General features: G+C 34.7%; 1 long non-coding RNA gene across 1 annotated transcript; it reads right to left on the bottom strand.

The window, feature by feature from the left end:
* Window positions 1-3,372: 3,372 nt before the first annotated feature.
* LOC103487475 (uncharacterized) lies at window positions 3,373-6,073 on the bottom strand. The gene is made up of 4 exons (XR_001762351.2): window positions 5,623-6,073; window positions 5,136-5,255; window positions 4,986-5,055; window positions 3,373-3,520 (listed from the first exon to the last, which is right to left on the bottom strand). It is a non-coding gene; the product is annotated as an uncharacterized LOC103487475 (long non-coding RNA).
* Window positions 6,074-6,514: the final 441 nt, after the last annotated feature.

Below are 6,514 nucleotides of genomic sequence, written 5' to 3'. Positions count from 1 at the left end.
CAAAAAGGGACTTCTGTAGAAGAGGAGCCCTGTTGTTGCCAAAGAAGAATGGGATGGGATGGGAGAAAAGGTGATGTGGAGAAAAGTATTTGAGCCTAAATGCTATTGCGTTAGAGTAACCGATGCGATAAGGTTTGTTGCCAAAGAAGAAGCATGCAATTGATACCAAGAACTAGGAATTGGAATGGTAATGTGGGAAGAAGTGCCTACACCTAAGTATGTTGCGACAAAGTAGGTGTTCTAAAAGGACTAGATGACCCTTTAAGGGAAATTAAATGTTTTGTCGTTTTCTAATAAGAGAGTTAGGTGAATTAAGCATTCCAAGAAGATAAGGTTAGTATTTCAAAGGAAATGGTCTAATCGGGAAGTAACAGTTGGCTTATATGTCAAGCTTGGGTTGACTACATAGTGCGACAAAACGGTAAAGTGACATGTGTAAAGCATGGAAAGGATCCATGGAGGTGAAAGGTCATTATAAATAGAACCAAAAGCCGGAAAAGGAGAAAGCATGAGATGCAAAACGTTCTTATAAATTGTTAAGAGAAGGTTTTGAGTGTTGTAAAGGTCGATTGAGGGAGTCACTAGGCAACAAGAGAAAGCCAAAAGCAAAGGAGGAAAGTGTGGAGGCTAAGCATTTTTTTTAGTGATATTTATACGTAAAACAAGCATTTCTACGAGTGATCTTGTAAATAAATGTTTTATCCTTTATTAATGAAAGGAATATCTTATGAAGGATTGTAATTCTTATAATCTTATGCTTGTTGATTGCTTAAAATTCTTACTATTGTGCAACGTTGTGTTGTATGAAAAGCTTCTGAGCAAATACTTGTTATTGATCGTGATGATTGTATGATATGATGTGGTATGATCTATCGCAAGACACTAGTGAAAACCCCAGGTTTAGCACGAGATGCTGGTGGAAGTGAATCTCAAGTCTAAAAGGGTAAATGCTGGTGAAGAGAATCCCATGTTTGAGCAAGTATGAGTTGTGATCTTGTTAGCTAGATGTTGATGAATGTGAGTCCCAAATCTAGATGAAGAACGATTCATGTGAGATGCTGGTGAAAGTGAATCCCATATCTATCGCGAGACGTTGGTGGAAGAGAATCCCAAGTTTAGACGATGTGATGTTGGTGAAAGTGAATCTCAAGTTTGAGAAAATAATGTTTATTGCAAGATACTGGTGGAAATCCCAAGTCTATCACGGGCATTGGTGAACATAATCCTAGTTCTAGGCGATGGGAGAATTTCAAGTCCCAGTGAAGAGTGGTGAATGTCCTAATGATCGAAACACGTGGAATTTATTTGTTATTGTTGTGGTTGTAAATTGATACAATGGGAACTTGTGTTTATGAGAATTTTATGATTATGAAATATGATCGATAATATTAATAATATTGGAAATATTGTATTCCCCATAAGGTATTTTCCTAAACTCATCACTCACTAAGTCTTTGACTTATGTTTTAAGTTTTCTCTTTCCAGGTTGTTGGGTGTTGAAGCCAAGTAAAGAATGGTTGTCAAGCGTGGAAGCCAAGTAAAGGGGAAAAGGTGGGTAGTTATTATGTAAACTTATACAGCGAGAAAGTCGTGTCTTTCCATATCATGTTTAAGGAGTCAGTAGGTAAGAGCTTCATTCCTTAACGTTAAGGGCTATAGCTTAGTTTTGAAGAGAGGCTGACCGCTACAACTCAGTTTTGTGAGGTCGAATACGATGAGTGGAAGAATTGAGTCAGGCATGAAGAGCGCCTAAAAGTTTTCCTTAAGATGGATTGGTGGGAGATCAAGGAGAAGGATGAAAACATAATTCTTATACTCCTAAAATACCTTGACGTGAAGAGTAGCATCCCATTGGAGGAAGGTGTGGAGCGTAGAACTTAGCTGGTTTTACATTTGTTCATTGCGAGAAAGAAATGTAATTGTAAAATGTGAACTTTGTAAAGTGTTAACTTAATAAAGAGAAGAAGCTATGTTATTTATTTCGCTGCGTTATTATTTATTTAAGCTCATCACCTAGAAGCTAAAATTAATTTAAGCTAAGTATTGAAGTCTAGGCGATGGAGCTAAGTCTAAGAATTGTTTTCGCTATGATAAGTTAAGAAAGTCTTTAAAGTTAAAGTAAGAACTTTGTGATGAAACAAGAGAAAGAAGTTGTTCCACTTACTAGGAGTTCAGTGCATTATCTCACGGTGACGTACGTGATGGGTGTCTAGGCAACTCGACCCCATCTGGTCGCATGTAATGACATTTGAGGCAAGGTGTGACATAACTAGTTAACAGAGTTACATCTAGTGGTTACTATTTCGTGGTTCAGTCTAATGCAAAATCATTTCATAGGATACTCTCACTAGCATGTCACCTACACGAATGCATTGAATCATTGCGTTTGTATCAAATACAAAGTGATCTATATCCACAGTGTTACTAGGATAAGGTATCCAGCCTTATCTCTATACTATAGACCCTGAAAGTTGTATCTCGAACATTGATCCTATATGTCTTTACATATTGTTCAAGAAAAATCAAATAACTTAGGATGTTAGTTTATTGGATTTAGGTTATTAAGAAAAAACTAATAATATAATCAATAATGCTTATTGAAATTATAATAATAACACTTCATTAATAACGGTCAACAGATTACATTTACTGTCTATAAGTTTTAGGACATAAAACCCAACATAATTGAGATGTCAAAAATAAGTCATGATTAATTACTTGATGGCCTAAGTTAGCGCTCAAGCTAATAACTGAAGAAACAACATGAGTAATAGTACGAAAAGGCAGAATCACTACAAGAAATTTGACCTTTAATGTCGGTTTAAAACCGACATTAAAGGGCTTTAATGTCACTTGGCAACCGACATCTTTGCAAGCGTTATTAAAGGCCTTTAATGTCAGTTGGGCTTTAATGTCGGTTTAAAAACGACATTAAAGGCATCTTTAATGTCGATTTAAAAACGACATTAAAGGCCTTTAATGTCAGTTTTCAACCGACACCTTTGATAGTGTTCTTGAAGCCCTTTAATGTCGGTTGGGCTTTAATGTCGGTTTTAAACCGACATCTTTGATAGTGTTATTGAAGCCCTTTAATGTCGATTGGGCTATGATGTCGTTTTAAAACCGACATTAAAGAGGCCAATAATGTCAGTTTAAAACCGACATTAAAGGCTTGTTTTTATCCATTTTTAGAAATTTATATTTATTTAATTGTTGTATTATTGTCCATTTTTTATAAACCAACATTGAATCCATATAGATAAATATTTTTTTCTCGCTCCAACAAATTAATAAAATTAATATTATTTTAGAAACTATAATATTTATCTTTTACATTTGTATACACAAAATGAAAATTTAATATTGTGTTTATATATACATTCTACAATAGTACATGAAACAAGATCCTAATACAAGACTTAAATAAGAAATCCTAAACGTCTTCTCAGTCTTCAACCTTCAACAATCGCCTGACTATCTACACAATCGCTTAGCTTTCAATCTGATGACTTCAATCATTCTACAAGCAATATCAAAATAAACCATTTAAGCAGTAGCAAACAAACATGTCAAGCATAGTAGTAAGCAGTTCTATAGCCTGTGGGGATTCATAGGAGAAAGAAATGGTCCCCTGAAAAGGGAGGAATTAACAGCCAAAATCATTAACAAATAACATTCAATATTTTTTATGTTCGTACTTTGCACAATCTGGATATTTCAGTCTCAATGCAGATCATTTTTTCACTCGTATTCTTTAATAAGTTAAATGAGTTACCATGTTGAAGATTGTATATATTTGAATGAAATTTATCATTTTCTTTCATAAGACTACTCTATAAGTTCCTATGCAATCAAGGTATCATTCCTACAACAAACATTAGGCTACACTCTTAGAATACAAAAAAAGCAGGCAGTTCAGTAAGGGAGGTCATTCCAATCTAATTCATAAATATAAAAAAGAAAAATTCAACTGCAACGCAACAATTGCCATAGCTCATCCAGGCCAATAATTAATGAATTAAAACATCAGCTATAAAGTAACCTGAAACTGAGCAATGATGAAAAGCTACATCTATAAATAAAACAATAACAATTATTATAGGGGGAAAAACTCAACTGTCTTATGCTCTGTTATCTCCTCCAACTTAACAATATTGCACCTGCAGACTGGTGCCGTTGGAACCAGCTGGGTTCCTCAAATAAAAGGACCTCCCATTACAAAGAAAATGATTTATTTACTTGTTATCATTTGCACCTAGGATTCATAGTATCACTCTCCGTGACTCAATATATTGAAATAGAAACTAACCTATTTAAAAATTTATCTTTATGTTATAAAGATGATATAATTTGTATTGTTGCTTCATATCAGAAATTAAAGCAAAAAATAGACACATCCAATCATGAAATAATCTAATTATCAAAATGCAGAAATTTTAACTCTCACCCCAAGTAACCCTGCACAAAACAAAAACAAAATGTAGATGGTGCATTGAAAAAGAATAATAAACAAATAAAAGGGCATGGTTGTTAAAGATAAGTAATAAAAAGAATAATTCCAACTTCCATCACAGCTAATACACAAATTTATGAACAACATATAAGAAGGAATAAAATGTTTCTTTAGTATTCATATCCATGCCAAACAAGCCTAATCCTACATGAGAATGTGGAACTAAAATAATTTATCACATACAAATAGAATAATGTTTCTGACCTCATTTCAATTTGTTCAATGTATCATTTACTTGTTGGTTTATGGCATGAACAGAGGCATCTCCCTATGATGTTTTTGTAAATGAAAGAAATGAATGCATTAAATCGATCATCTCTATAAAAGATGACAGAAAACAAGGAAATAATGTTTTTGATATCAAGTAATTAATGTCAATGGAAGGGACAGAAATGAAACCTTTAAAGAATAAAACAATTTTTAAACCTACGTATGTAATTTATATACGATAGAAATGTAGCTCTATGGTTACCTCCTTTAGCTGTCACGAATTAAGTTGGTCGGCTCACTTAAAACATAGTTGGGGAGTTCATATTTTGCTCCTGCGGTAGGATTGATTTCGATGATTAAACTAAAAATAACATATCATAATTTTGTAAATGAAGCAATGGTATGTATGGACCTCTCTCATCGTAACAGATTGTCAAATCTGCATTTTGAACGATGACCCCTGCACTGTCAACAATTACTTGCGCAAGAGAAAGCTCGGCTTCGGCAGCTGCTTATAGTGCATCCCAAATCGCTGGTAACCATGGCAAATCTTTAGTTAAGCAGGATGTAAAGGAAAATGCATAAGAAAGGTGAAATCGATGTTAAAGATTTGAAGGGTATGTAGAAGATGGGGAAAATTGGGGAGCATTCAATTCCAAGAACAATGATAGATAAAAGACTTTCTTTGGAGCATTAACAGGCATGTACATAACAGAGGGAGGTTCTATATCAATTCAACCAAAATTCAATCAAAAATGAGAAGTTTCAAACAAATAAATAAAATTAGAAATTAGAAGTTTCACACAAATCGGAGACCCGAAGACCTACGTGTCGAACACCCCACTGCAAACCTAAAAAGAACCCACAGCTAAAACAGAACATATACAACTAAAACTCACCAGAAAATCACTCTAATCTACCGCCAAACTGTTCAAACCTCGAAGCCAAACAAACGCTGGAAGGGTCCGCTTAGAATACTGTCAAACCCACACCAACGTCGGACGTTGGTGCTCTCTCTTCACGTTGGAACACCGATAAAACATCGAAAAGGTGTTAAACACACCGAAAAAGCTCGCTCGATCCTGTCGCTTAGCTGATGTCAATACTTCGACGTCTTTATCTCCGTCAGCTACCTTAGGTAACGTTAATACTCCATCCACCAATGGCGAGTGCTGGGAGAGGAGAGACTTGCGAGATTGAATTTGATTTTTTTTCTTGATGCAAAGTGAAAGAATGAAGATTTTTTAAATGATACAAGAAATACGACGATGAACGAGCACGAGCTGGGTATGAGAGATGGCTGTGATGATGGGGACAGCGACGGATCAGAGAAGAGAGGGGAGAAAGTGATGAGATTGAGAAAGGGAAGAAATGTTGAGAGAAAACCTTTCTTTCGTGGGGTTTGGTAGAGAAGAAAGGAGAAAAGAGTAAAGTAAGAGAGAGAAAAATTCAACTTTTTACAAAATTAAAAAAATAAAAAATAAAATAAAAAAGACCTTTAATGTCGGCTCTAAAAAACATGATGTTTAATGTCGGTTTTAAACCGACATTAAAGATAGAGCTTTAATGTCGGTTTAAAACCGACATTAAACATCCGCCTTTTGAAAACCGACATTAAAGCTTCTTTTTCATTTTTTCCACCCGACATTAAAGACCAGATTCTTCTAGTGAATAGAACACCAGCATGTTGGTAACCCAATTCGTTGTAATCACACCTATATCTGGGACGTCTTTAGCTCAATTGAAAAGATTGTTTATAAAGATTGATGAGAATCATAAGTACATAACTTA

Source organism: Cucumis melo, chromosome 2 (assembly GCF_025177605.1).
Source record: "Cucumis melo cultivar AY chromosome 2, USDA_Cmelo_AY_1.0, whole genome shotgun sequence".
In the NCBI taxonomy this organism is placed as follows: Eukaryota; Viridiplantae; Streptophyta; class Magnoliopsida; order Cucurbitales; family Cucurbitaceae; genus Cucumis; species Cucumis melo.
The sequence above is the reverse complement of the archived record's forward strand: the minus strand, read 5'-3'. Positions and strand labels throughout refer to the sequence as shown.